Source organism: Quercus lobata, chromosome 7 (genome assembly GCF_001633185.2).
Source record: "Quercus lobata isolate SW786 chromosome 7, ValleyOak3.0 Primary Assembly, whole genome shotgun sequence".
Taxonomy (NCBI): Eukaryota; Viridiplantae; Streptophyta; class Magnoliopsida; order Fagales; family Fagaceae; genus Quercus; species Quercus lobata.
Genome location: NC_044910.1, coordinates 28172133 through 28187164, shown reverse-complemented (window position 1 = coordinate 28187164; position 15032 = coordinate 28172133). Strand labels below are relative to the sequence as shown.

The 15032-nt window shown below is 33.9% G+C and overlaps 1 pseudogene; it reads left to right on the top strand.

The window, feature by feature from the left end:
• The first annotated feature begins 4607 nt into the window (after positions 1–4607).
• LOC115951840 lies at positions 4608–14827 on the top strand (annotated as a pseudogene).
• Positions 14828–15032: the final 205 nt, after the last annotated feature.

Below are 15032 nucleotides of genomic sequence, written 5' to 3'. Positions count from 1 at the left end.
ATTTGTTGCTAAGTAGTTCATCAGGTGGTGGTAATAAACACGTCTGGGAGAGTATATGGAATTTACAGTTTCTACACAAGGTTAAGCACTTGATGTGGAGGGCAGCAAATGAAGCCTTGCCTACCGTGCATAACCTATGACGCCGAAAAGTAGTGACATCAACTTACTGCCCATTTTGTAAATCTGATGGTGAAGATACAGTCCACGCTTTGTGGAGCTATAGAAGGCTGCTAGTGATTTGGGAAGATGATAGAGAACTATGGAAGTGCAATGGGCATAAGTTCCTTCATTTTGCTGACCTCTTAGCATATTTGTTCATGAGGAAGTATGGTTTGGATATTGACTTGCTGGCTGTGATTATGTGGTTAATTTGGGGCAGAAGCAATGCAGCACGTCTGGATGAATCTATCCTTGAATATCACCAAATTCGGACCAAAGCTGAAGTGTATTTGCTGGACTTTAAAACAGCACAAAAAGATGATCGAAGAGTTGTAGCAGCTGCTACGAGAATTCCTAGATGGATTCCTCCCATTCCAAATCATTTCAAAATCAATTTTGATGGGGCTGTCTTCTCGGAGATGAATGCGGCGGGACTAGGAGTGGTCATTTGTGATTCCTGTGGAAGGGTGGTTGGTGCCTTGGCTGAGCGAATTCCAATTCCAATCTCAGCAGCTATTGTTGAAGCTTTAGCCTGCCGTAGAGCCTTGATCTTTGCTAAGGAGTTGAACTTAATGGATACTGTTTTTGAAGGAAATGCAAAGCAAATTATTAAAGCTTTGCTGGCCAAAGAGGTGCATCAGCCTAAGTATGGACATGTTTTACAAGACTCTCTGGCCCTAGCTTCTGGCTTTCGGGTTTGTAGTTTTACCCATGTTAAGTGTGTAAGAAACTCCGTTGCTCATTTCCTTGCTAGACGCTCTAAAACAGGTAACGAGTTACAGGTTTGGCTGGACTCTATCCCTGACGATCTAGCACCCCTTGTCTCAAGGGATGTTTTGTAATTTGCTGTGTCTTGAATGTTATTTGGCCCCTGGGTCTGGTTTCTCAAAAAAAAAAAAAAAAAAAAAAATGCTACTTGCATTGCATGAGGCATGAAAGAAGTAAATGAAATGCTACTAGAATCAATTCCTGCTTTGAAAGTTGAATCTCAGTTGGCACTGGAAGTTTTGAGGCTACCATCCAATATTTCATTTTTGCACTTTTCCACCATGCATGCCGACCCGTTACTGATGTGAATGACTCAAGTCACGTATCTTTAACTTTGGAAGGTAAAGGTTGGATATGGAATTTAGGATTTTCAATTTCCCGATGGGGTTTTTATTTTTTTTATTTTAATATATATATATATATATATATATGTTAAATCGAAGATTATACATGAGGCCCACCTCTGCTTCATTTACGAACCAGAATGGGTTGAGATTGGGGTTGCGGAGAGGGCCTGCTTTCTTGTATAGTTGGGCTGAAAATGGGCTTATAATGAACTTCACCGGTGAGTCTGGTTTGGGCGGAGAGATGAGGTATGATATCGAAGGATTTTCAAATGGGGATTGCTATAATTCTGGTTCAGGCAGGTCTTTTTTTCTAGAGGAAATTTATAACCACAAAAAATTGAACAAAATTTTTAACAATTACTGACGTGATAGATTGTTAGTGAAAGGTAGAAAAGTGATGATAATAGGACGAAATAAAGGTAAAAACTTGCAATATCAACCCACGTAAAAAAAATGTAATCAAAATTTTTGTATAAATAACATTGCTATTTTTTCTTGGGTGAAAAGATATGTTCGAATTGCCAGTACTATAACAAAAAATGCAGGAGTAGCCATCCGGGTGGTTTTGGCATAGCTATTAGAATCACCAGACATCATCAACAAGAAGTAAATTGCTCAATCTAACATACCCTTCCTCGTAGCTATGTTGCAAGTTTGACTGTACCTCCACCACCCCAAATAAATTAGGGGGCTGGATGAGCCACTTGACTTTATTATTACCAGTTTATTCCATTTTTTCAAGAGTAATACTAGAGATACAAATTTTTTTATAAAAAGTTTTACAAACTGTTGATGTAGTGAGCGGTTATTGGTAAATGAAAATGTGATGTTAATAATGGACTTAGATGAAAATTAATAAGTAATTGGATACATCAATAGTTTGTAAAAATGTTGTAAAATAGTATATAACTGTAGCATTACTCTTTTTTCAAACTATAGATCCTTTAAAAAGCCCATTCTAGCTAAGATCATCAATGAACTATGAGCTGAATCCTGAATGGTCCAACTATTCTAGGATTTGCCATGATTGATATACCAGCAATTAAAGAGCATTTCCAACAAACTCTCTTAACCCAAAATTTAGAGAGTAAACCCACAAAATAGTGCTCCAACAATTTTTCCAAGTTATTGTTCATTAGAAAAAAAAAAAAAAAAAAATTTGTTTGCTAATGAACAGTAACTCTCTTGATACCCATTGTTCATTAGCAAAAGAATAAAATGAAATAAAAAATTAATACACCACATTAAAATATTCAACTTTTATCTCAACAACTACAAATTAACCCACTCCTTTCTCTCTCAAACACGATCAAAACAAAGAGACAACATTATTTTTCATACAAAATAAAACTAATAAAATTAGAACAAGAAAAAAGAAAAGAAAAAGAACGCTAATAGAGAGAGAGAAAAAGAGAGTGCTAGAGATGAAGGTAGAAACATAAAAACAAAGAGGACATAATTGTGTGGAGGTCCTGGAAGAGAAGAGATAGAAAAATAAAAACAAAAGGAGTGGGGAATGAGGATACATGTGTGGAGGAGAAAAAAAGAGATGACAAAAAAATAAAGAGAGAAATACAAAAATAAAATAAAGAATAAGAAATTAAAATTGAGAAATGCCACAATAATATTTTCAGTATACTTTTATATTAAATCTTAAGTGGTAAGTTCTTACTGGTTATTATTGGCAAGCAAAAAAATAATTTCAGTGGTGAGTTCAAATTAGAACAAATAACAACTTATCACATATTGTGAAAGTGTTGTGAAAAATATTATGAATGTAGCATTTCTAATCAAAATTATATGACCTTCAACACACTATGTTGTTACTACAAGTGCTCCATGAGATTTGTTAGAAAAATATCATTAGAAAAAATTTAAACATATTACCATTTTGAGATTTTAAAAAATATGGTTGTTGGGTATTTGAAAAATATACTTACGGGAGTCAAATACAATCACCTGTTAAATAATGAAGGAAAAAAATAAATGGCTTGCACTGCTAATTTGTAATAAGAAGGTAAAAATATTTCAGAATGGGAGATCTAAACAGCAAATTGAAGGAACAAAAAGACCAAAAAAGGCTTTATAGATACAGAAACAAGTTTCTCAAGGTACAGGGGATAAGATCAAAGACTAAAAACTCTTAGAATTATCTCTCTATTTTCACTTTCTCTCTCTTGTTCTTCTCTTAGCCTTTTCTCTAAATTTTCTTAATCCTCCTTTCTATTGCACCTCTCCTCCTTTTATAGCCATCTCATCCTCCTCCTTCTCTCTCCAGTTGGAGTTGGGGGATACTTGTCCTATCATCTCTCTACTCTACCACTTTTTTATCATTAAAGGGAACTTTTGGGGGTATTTCCAATGTCTAGGCCAGTAAATTAGCATTTATTGTGGTAGAGATTAGGTGAAAAATCTCATTAATGCGAAGATGACTGCTCCAATGGTCCTTATCTGTTCCTTGTGCTTCTTGGGGTGAGTTTGATGGAAGGTGGCACCTCGATAATGGACCTTGGTAATGGAGGTCAGCTCAGACCCCCATGAGAGTGATCTCAAAATGTTATCTTTTATTCCCCAAACTACTTCATTCATATCCATATCTTTGGGTTGGGCCCATCTTTCAAAGAATGATTTATTGGGCCTTTGCCTCTTGGCTTGTGCTCACATTCATCCCCCACAATACTCATTAGAAATGAATGACGGAAGATTGAAAAACAAACAAAGAAAGATTAAAAAAAAATTGAAGAAATAATATTTAAATGGGATATATAAAAAATAGAGAGTCAGTTAGAAAGTGTACTTGAAAAAGTAGGTAGTTAAAAGGTAAAAGGAATAGTTCACTCTCCAAAAAATACAAAAATTTGAAAAAATTACCAGAGATACTCATACCACCATCTGGCGAAGAGAGAAAAATTAACACTTAACGTCCTATATTGTCAACAAGAAATCAAATTAGATAAATAAATAAATAAATACGTAGAGATGAGATTATCAAAAAATAATAATATTTATGGAGATGAATTTAAGTTGGGGTTTTCCTCTGAGTAATAATTCGCATTTGACCGATACATTAATTGTGCTTGTGCAGCTTCTTTTTGCCTTTTTTTTTTTTTTTTGGGTTGAAAATCCTGCAGCTTCTTCAACCACCACCAAGTTGCACATTTTGACTAATAAACACAAATAATACAAACAGCTAAAGGTATAGATGCTTAACCACCAAGTAACCATTGAGATTTTAGGCTATAAAAGGGCATCAGACCCAGAAGGTAGTGCCAAGCATTTGAATCTCATTACAAACTCTTTTAATTGCAGAAACAAAAAGTGTCATAAATCATAATGGCTGAAGAAGTATTGGTGTTCGTTTTTTCGGGAAGCCCTTTAGTCGCAGAGTAGAGATGGCTCTGAAATTGAAAGGAATAGAGTACAAATACATTGACGAATATATAGCCAACAAGAGCCCTTCCCTCCTCAAATACAACCCAGTTCACAAGAAGATTCCCGTGCTTGTACACAACGGAAAGCCCCTGACTAAGTCACTTGTTATTCTAGAATACATTGATGAGTTTTGGAAAGACCACCATCTTGCCCAAAGATCCTTACAAGAGAGCCAATGCACGATTCTGGGCCAAGTTTATAGACGAGAAGGTAAAAAATATCATTTAAATTTTAAATGATTCAGCATTGGTATACTTTTAAATTTATATTTTTTTAAAAAAATAATTGTAATATTAAATTAAACTTCTATGATATTGATCAATTTTTAAATGAAATTCAAAATAGTTCTTCGTCCAGTCAAATAGTTGTTTTTCGAGTGGCTTATAATTCTAGCCTTCTAGTTCAAGGGAGAGGCATGAGTTGACTTATCTTTTTAGTTTTGTCGTTTTTATTTTTGGCAATATGAGCATCCACATTGGTGGAGTTATAAATTTAACTATTTGGCACCACAAAAAGTCACTTTATTTATTTTACTTTCTCACTTTACAAAACACCCAACATTAGTGGTTTTATTTTAGCTTTTAACACAATAAAATAATATAAACAATAAAATAAAATAAAATATCTACTACAATAAACAACAATTATTGCAAAAAAAAAAAAAAAACCACACAAACTGATCAATGACACAAAACCATAGCCAATCCCAACCAAGAACAACCACCCACAGCCACTTCCAAAAACCCAAATTAGCCAAAAACCATCACACAAACCACCACCAACATAGCCACACCACCATTGACCCACGAAACCCAGCAACCACGAAACCCAGAAAAACCTGCCAAACCCAACCAAACCACCACCAAACCCACCCACCCAAATCAATTACCACCACCATCATAGCCACCATCATGGCACCACCAAACCACAACCACCATCACAGCAGCCTCAAGCTCAACCAAAAAACCAGCAACCAACAGAAAAAAAAAAAAAAAAAAAAAAAAAAAAAAAAAAAACCCACGAATTGGAATAATGGTACAATCGAAACAATCCACAACCCAATCAACAACCCACCACCCCCAACACCCAAAAACCCATACCCACTGCCACCTACAAACCCATACCCACCATGGCCACATTGACCCACGAACCTCACCATCAACATAGCCATGCTGAGAATCTCACGTCGAGAAACCCACGCTACCTTTCCGAGAAACCCATGTTGCCACAACGAGAATCCCTTGCCAAGAAATCCACACCGCCACATTGAGAAATCCACTCTAAGTAACCTAACAACCCACGTTGGCACTGGGCAAGGGCTTAGGTCGGCACTGGGCAGGGGTAGGCGCTTAGGTTGGCGAGAGTGAGAAAAAAAAAAGGGAGAGGGTGAGCCTAAATTGGAGAGAGAAAGAGACAGCCAACGAGTAGAAAAAGGAAACAAGAAAAAAAAAATGAAGAAATATTATTTAATTGGAGGGAGCAATAAAATATAATATATTGGTTTAGCTTTTGAGTTACAGCGCACAACAATTTTTGGCTATGTACTGTAGTTGAGAAGCTAAGGGGCTGTTTGGATTTTGAGTTTTTATAACTCATAACTCTGTTCCATAACTCATAACTCAAAAATTGTTGGACCCATGGTTGAGAAGTCCGTTTGGATTTTCATAACACTATTTCCAGTTTTTGTTTTCATCACTCAATTCTCTCATTTGTGAGTGATGAGTTATGGAAACTGAAAACACATTTTAGTTGTTTTCAGTTTCCATAAGTTTGTTTTCAATGGCATTTTCGTAAATATATTGACATGGTGCCCCCCATTTACTATGTCCTGTCTCATCCTTCAAACCATCTCTTTTCTTTCTTTACTTTTCTTTTTTTTTTCCTCTTCCTCTTCTCTTCCCAAGCCACTCTCTTCTCTCCATACCCATTTGCCATTAACACAGCTCATCCTTCAAACCATCTCTTTTCCTCTATCTCATCACAAATTTTTTTTTTTCTTCGTTGTAAGATTTTTTTTTTTTTTTTTCTTTCTTCTTTTTTTTTTTTTTTCATTTTTTTTTTTGATCTTCATCATAGAATTTTTTGGTCTGAAGTTGCACTCTATGACCGGGTAAGGATGGATTTGGATTTGGATTTGGGGTTTCAAAATACCCACATGAATAGGTTTCAAAATACCCATTCCTTGAACATAGCGGTTGGGGTTTCGGCATGGTGTCCCAGTCGAGACTGTGGATGAAGATCTTAAAATGGGCCGGGACCTCATCCACCATCTTTCAGATTCGATTTGCCACATCACGGTGCTTATCCGCTCGTCTTTGCCGTATCAGTTCTGTATTGGCTCGTCGTCGTCGTCGTCCTGTCGTTGCCGGCTGAGGTGGAGGTGGAATTAGCCATCTGATTGGCCACATTTTGTTGTTGTTGCTGTTGTTGTTGTTGTTGTTGTTGTTGTTATTGTGGTTGAAGTTGGGTTCGGGTTTGTGTTTTGGGAGAGTAACAGGGGTGAAGATGGGGAAATGAGAAAAGAGAAAATGGTGGGGCCCTCAAAACAACTTTGCTCTGACCAAGTGACAGGTATGGGGCCCACAAATAGTTGAAAAATATTGAGTGATGACAAGTGAGTGATGGTGCCAAACAGGGTAGGGTATTTTAAGTGATGAGTGATAAGTGACAGAAATTAAGTGAGGAGTGATGAGTGATGAAAAAAAAAAATCCAAACAAAGCCTAAATTTTTTAGCTATATCTCCACCATTGCAGCCTCACTTTTGTAATTGGTAGTGCTAAAAATAGCAATATAGCTTTTTAACACCACCAATACTAATGCTGTTAGTGAACTTCACAACTTCACTCCTCAGTACATATTAAAGATAAATAATCAAAGGCACTCTTGCGTGGATTGCAGACTTGCAGTCAAAGACTCCATAAACTATGTGTCCGTGAGCTTTTATTTTTTTTATTTTTTTTTCTTTAAATCGTTAGAGAATAGAGATATAATTCATCAAGAGAAAAGGGAAAAAACTGTAACTCACACTATAATTTGAGTTTTCGCTGTTTTCTTTTAATAGTGCTTGTCTGCAATATGGAAATGTTGCCCATGTGAAAAGAAAGATCATAAGAAAGTTGTGGAAAAAGCCTCTGAGCTTCTACAATTTATAGAAAGGCGTAAATACACTTTTGGTCCCTACATTTTGGGTCATTTTTTGATTTGGTCCCTAAACTGATTTTGCTCCTATGTCAGTACTTGATTTTTCAAAATTGTTTTTAAAATCGTCCCTACCGTCAACCCGATTATGGAAGAAGCTGATGTGGCAAACGGAGTGCATAGGTGGCATGTTAATCGCTGACGTGGCAAATAAAATAATATTAAAAAAAATTATTTTGCTTTTAAAAATGATAAGTCAGCATTTTAATTAACAAAAAAAAATTAATTCAAAAAAATTAAATTGAAAAAATTCAAAAAAAAAAAAAAACCTTTTTTCAATTTTAAATATTGAGAAAACAATTTATAGTTTCAATTTTTCTTGAACTTTCTTAAGAAACAAACATTTAGTTAACACCCCTTCTCATTCTAGGATGGTATGTCTATGTTTGTGTTTGTATCTATTTCATTTTCTTCTTTCTTTTAAGATAAACCAAAAAAATCAAAATAAAAATCAAAATAAAAATAACTTAATAAATAAATATTATTGGTGAGTGTTTGTCAGTATCTTTTTTTTTTTTTTTCTTTTCTAGATCCTCTCTTTCTCTGTCTCTTGGTGCATATATGTGTTTGTATCTTTCTTTGTTCAAGCTTTCAATCCCTCTTTCTCTCTCTAAACCTAACTCTCTAATCTTTGGGTGTTTCTAGTTTTCCGTGGGGTGGTCGGTAATGGAGGTGGAGATCGGTGGTCGAGGTGGAGATCGGTAAACCACGGGTCTTGGATTATAGGTTTGGTTGGAGATGGAGATGGAGATGGAGATGGCTGGGTTTGGTTGGAGAGGGCTAGGTTTTTCTGGGTTTGGTCGGGGTTGTTGTTTTCGTTGGAGAGAGTTGGGTTTTTTTGGGTTTGATTGTGGTGGAGATCGGTGGTCGTTTTTGTATTATTTAGTTGACCGTGACTCGGACTGGGCTTTGACTAGATGGATTTGGTGCTGTTGATGGCGAGTTGATGGTGGATTTGGGTTTGTTGACGACAGATTTGGTGTTGTTGATGGTGGATTTGGTGTTTGTTGATTGGCGGGGTGTTGTTTAATGAAGTTCTGGGTTGGAGGTTTGATGATTTTTCTAGGTTGGTTTTCTCATGTTGGTTTGGGTTTGATGAATTTTTCATGTTCTGGAGGTTTCGGTGGAGGATAGGGATTTTGTATGAATTTTGCATTGTTCCGGGTTTGATTGTGCTCTTGCTCTGAGTTTGATTGTTCTTGGATTCAGGAAGAACATGAAGAACAAGTTCTTGTGTTTTTAGCTAAAAAATAATGAAAGTAATAATAATAATAATAATAATAATAATAATAATAATAAAATCAGATTTAAAAGTTTTTTTTTTAAAAAAAAAAATTAGTTTGAATTAAATTGAAATGAAAAATATAAATTATTTTTATTTTTTAATTAAACTGACATGGCTTTTTTTAATTCAAAAATTCTGACGTGGCATTTAAAAAATATTAAATAAAATATTTTATTAGTTGGCTTTGACACTTGGCACTTTCGTTTGCCACATCAGCTTCTTCCATGACTAGGTTGACGGTAGGGACGATTTTAAAAACGACTTTGAAAAATCAGGGACTAACATAGGAGCAAAATCAGTTTAGGGACCAAATCGAGAAATGGCCCAAAATGGAGGGACCAAAAGTGTATTTACGCCTTCTAGAAAATGAGCTCAAGGAACTGAGGTATTTTGGTGGAGAGACTATAGGATTGCTAGACATTGCTGCTAACATCATAGGCTACTGGCTTGGAATTTTTGAAGAGGCTTTTGGGGTAGAGTTGTTGACAAAGGAGAAATTTCCCAAACTTTGCAATTGGGCTAATGAGTTTGTGAGTATCAGTGCCATCAAGGAAAATCTACCTCCTAGAGACAAACTAAAAGCCTTTTTGCGAAATCGCTTTGTGCTTGGTAATGCTTCCAAATGGGTGAACTTCCACTCGCCGCTACTCACAGTTGGTGCATATTAGTATTACTGCATGATAATTGACCGCTTTGTTATCAATCGGGTTCTTAAGTACTTTGTAATTTCATGTGATTCGTTTGTAATAGTTTATAAATTTTGTTGAGCCTTTGAGCCCTGTGCTTGCTTACCCTGTTGGTTGTTGCAGTTTTTCTATGAAGTGTTCTCCACTCTTGGTTATCCTGTCAAATAAAATTTATGTAAACCGACATTCTTCACATACATTTAAAAAATATCAAAATGACAAGAGGTGACAACTGTAATAAAAGTATGATGAAATCCTCAGATTCAAGAGGTGACAACTGCAATCTGAGGATTTTATTCTTCCATCAAAGGATAAAATCCTTAGATTCAACCCAAGCATTTATCCTTCATGCCCTTTATACGGAATGTCTCCTAAATTAATTCTCCATGTTTTTGTTTATTGTCATGCTGTTCCCACCTAAAGGATTAGCCACTGCTTTTATCTCAGAGGCTTTTTCTGTTTTTTGGGATTCTGATTTCGGATCAATTGTGGAGGTCAAGGAATTTAGTTCTATTTGAAGGGGCTTCCTTGGATTTAGGAAGATACTTGCAGCTAATTAAAATAATATTCCAAGAGTATTTGGGAAGTAACCTACTGTTTCCTCCGGCCCATCATACCAAAGGACAGCAACTTGGTCTAATCTAAAGAAAGTGGTCATTAATATTACTTGTGACGCCGCAGTTTTTAGGAACTTAGGAGTTTCTTCTCACGTTGGATTCTTGGCAACGTGACCTTGTGTGCTTGTGTATCTAGAGTGTGGTATGTATATGTGAGTCATTTTTTCTTATTTTTATTTTAGGAGTCGCCATCAACTATTAGTTTTGTATTAGGTGTGATTGGTCACCTAAATGTCTAATTTATTTTAAGTTGTCTAATTAACTAAACCAAATTTTAAAGGTTCATTAATTAAGGTAAACCAAAAGTCTTTGAATCAACAATCTTAGACTCGGAAGTTTGGTTACATGTGGAGAAGGTGTTAGGAATCCCATAGCCACAACGCCTATCATTAGATAGTACCATATTTTAATTTATTCCAAATGCTAACCTTTTTATGAAGAAATAGAATACTTGACAGTTTGTGCATGTGAGTAAATATTTATGTATAGCTAACATGTGAATATTAACTTCAAAGAATATATAAAATCAAGACACGTAAGGTATATACATAAGTAACATGTGAAAGAGCATACAAGTATATTTTACAATAGCATGTGAGTATTTATTTACTATATAGATAGCATGCGAATACTATATGCTATACATAAACAAATCACAACATAAAAAAAGAAAGAGAGTTGGAAGAGTAGCACCTTGTTGTCATCCATCATTTTCTCAATTTAATCATGCAAAAAGATGACAAGCAAACTCATTAGTGCCAAGAAATAATAGGAACAATGTAAGCTTATAGGGTGTTCAAAGACTCAAGAGGAACAATGTAAGCTTATAGGGTGTTCAAAGACTCAAGAGAATGAGCCTTAAACACAAATTCTTAAACTACCACTATTCTAAGAAAAAGGTTACAATGTTAACTTTTATTATTTTTAAAAATCACACTTTTATTATTTTGAAAAAAAAAAAAAAAAAGACATCAAAATACTAGAAACCCTTATTTATTATTTTTTTAAAGGAAATCTAACGTGGTAAAAGAAACAGGTTTGGCTTATCTCTAGTACATTTTTAACTAGACATGTCATTTTGTTTTAAATATACAACAACAAGAGGTAGTGAGTTTTAATCCCCGCCTTTTATTTAGTTAGTGAGTGATGTGCTAGTCTCTCATTAAAACAAAAAAGAGATTCTTTTAAAAAAAGTATTAGAGGTAAGCCAAACCCTATTTCCTTAGGAAACTCTTTTTTTTTTTTTTCAAACACAATTTTCGGTTTTCTTAAAAAAGGGAAGAAGATTTTGGAAACAAAAACATTTCTTTTACGTGGTAAAAACACTTTTTCAAAAGATTTATAAAATATAAAAAATAAAAAATTTAAGGAAGGGAGAAGACTTTTTTTTTTTTTTTTTTGGGGGGGGGGGGGGATAAACCAACGTGTTAAAACACATTTATTTTTGAAATATATATATATATATATATATATATATATTTTAGTAAAAACAGGTTTTCTTTAGGAAAGGAAAGAAGACAAGTTTTTTTTTTTTAAACAACCATATACACACAATTTTCTCCAACGTGGTAAAAATGTTTTATGAATACATTTCCTGTTGAAAACCCTTTTTTGAAAGCATTTTTGTTAAAGCACACTTTTGTATATACAAAAAGCACTTTTGAAAACATTTTATTTTTGAAAACCTTTTCTTTTGAAAAACTTTGAAAACATTTGTATTATTATTATTATTATTATTTTTGTTTCGGGTTTCCCCACTTTGAAAAAACAGATTTTTTTTTCTTAATTTTGAAAACAGTTTTATATTTTTAAAAACAAGGATTCGGGTTCCCCTTAAAAAAAATAGATTTTTTTTAAAAAAAATATATTTTGAAAACAAGGGTTTCGAATCTCCTAAAAAAAAAATTATTTTGAAAACTTCCTTTTTTTTAGAAGCGGAAAAGCATCTAAAAAAAAGAAAGGTTTGTATTTTGAAAAACTCTTAGAAAGGAAAAAAAAAAAAAAAATTGTTTTGAAAACATTTAAGAAGAACAAAGGAAAAACATTTTAAAAAGATTCTCTTTAAAGATTGTAAAAAAAGTATTTTCTTCTAATAGTGTGTAGGGGAAATGTTTACCCAAACATATTTATTTTATGGTAACTTTAATAATGAGAAATGTAAAGAAACAATAATAATAAAGTGTAGAAATTAAATTGCAAGGAAAGTAAAGTGCTGAAATATTGTAAAGGTTGATTAAAAATGTTTTTTTTTTCTCTCTCTTAAATAGATTTTAATCTCTTTCAAGCCTTATGGATTCTTCATCATAAAGAAATGAGTGTTCTAAGTCATCACCATTCTTATGAGTCATAAGTGTATTGTGCTCTATTTGAGGTTTAAAAACCATTTAAGAGAGATGATAGAAAACTTTTTATTATTATGTAGGTGTCTATATATATATAACCTGGTAAGTTAAAAAATAAGTTTAACACGTTAAAGATCAATGATGAAGATCAAGAAGATCTATTCCAAATCCTCGAATCAAACACTCCGTCTGATTCTTTGGAAGAGGATTTTTCTTCCTCATCTGATTCTTATTATCAATCTGCTGATGAATCTTCTGGTTCACCTAATTTTAAAATAGGTTGTAGAGATTCCTATTGCAATGTTATTAAAACTATTAATGTTCTCACCAAAAGTGAAGAAAATGAAAGTTTGTTAATTACTTTGATAAGCCAAATTGAGAACCCTGAATTAAAAAAAGAGTATCTCAATAAGCTTAAGAAAAATTTAATAAAAGAAGAAAATGTTAAAAAACTGAAATCAACAATAAGTTTTGAAGAAACTTTTGAAAGATTTAATAAAAAGAAATCCAAAGAATTAACTGTTAAGATCTTTAACATGAAATTACTGTTGTTAAACAAGAAATAATTGAATTAAAAAATGAATTTAAAAACATTAAAAGTGATAACAATAATCTTAAACAAGAATTGTTATTGTTGAAAATTGATAAAAATCTTGATAAACATCAATCTGATAATGAACAAGATGAGCACAAAGATGGAGATGAAGCCAGTTAATAGGCTTTTCTTTCTAATAAAGGTATTGCTAATGATTCTCAGCTTAATCTTGTTAACAAGATGCTTCCTCCAAAGTGGTTTACAAAAGTTAAGATTGTTGTTTCCCATGATTACCACTTCCATGTTATTGCTATGATTGATTCTGGTGTGGATATGAACTGTATCGAGGAAGGGTTAATCCCTTTCAAATATTTTGAAAAATCAACTAAAAGATTGGTTTCTGCTAAGGGTACTCAAATGAAAATTAAATAAATCCATCTGGTTAGTACTACTGCCATAAATGAAGTTTACATTAGTCAACTCTTTGGCAAAGAGGATATCCATTCAAAGGATAAAAAGACTATAATGGGCATTGATTATGCTAGATTGAGTCTTAAGACCCAATCTTTGTGAAGAAGTGCTATTGCCAACTTGCCAACTGAAATACAATTTTGTATTTTGGAATGCAAGGCTATGTTCAGATCTTTTGATCTCTGGTTTGAATATTTTAAGATACTTATTACAATTGCTGTTCCTGATCCCACTAATTCAGATGATCTTAGTGACATCCTAGAACAAGCTGATTGGGAAGAACACTTTGGGAGCAATCTCAAAGTGTATGAAAAGAAGTATCCCTTTCCTGGTCTTCTGGTTAATTATGAAGATGGTTCAGATTTTGCTGATAGGAATCCTAATTGGTTGTCCCAAATGTTTGAGTATGGCTTTATTAGACTCATAAAATTAATGAGTCATGACTAGGCCAGCTAGCATCGACAAATTATTCAGACGGCTGTTAAAAATTTGATAGTCCCTTTGTTTCCATCAGATGCTAGAGTACCTTGCCAAAATGGGAAAGAGATAACTGAATGAATGTCCAGCCCTCAAAACTTCTCGTTCTCATTAATTGATACACCAATCAAGGACAATGGTATGAAGGAGATTCTCATTTATCCTTTAGAAATCCTTATGCTCTTGCAGAATGCTGGATAAACTATTTCAATAATCAAATTCTTGATGTCATTCAAAATCTATGGAAAGATTGTCATTTCATAGGAAGCACAAAAAGAATTTTTGTTTTTGGTCCTAGGCCTTATGCTATTGCCATTTCTCGAATACAGTTTGCAGATCATAGTAACCCAAGAAGCTTTATCATCTCAAGAAAAATTTCGGAGTATGAGCCGCTTCTATATTGTGGATTTTACAACCAGTATGCTATTTACCATGAGCATGAATGTAATAATGATCCTCCATGGGATCCTTATAATGGCTACCCATCTGATGCTCTTGATACTGATTAAGTCATCTTAGTACAGACGACTGAACTAGCTAATGCACCTGTTCCCATATCCGCCATGTCTGTTAAGCCTCATGACAAAAGATGAATTGTTAAGCCTGTTACGCCTGTTAAGCCTCATGATTCAGAAGATGATTTTTCCTTTGAAGCATCTGTTGCAAATAACCCATATTACCCCTACAATCAGGAATTGTTTGGTCGTGATGAAG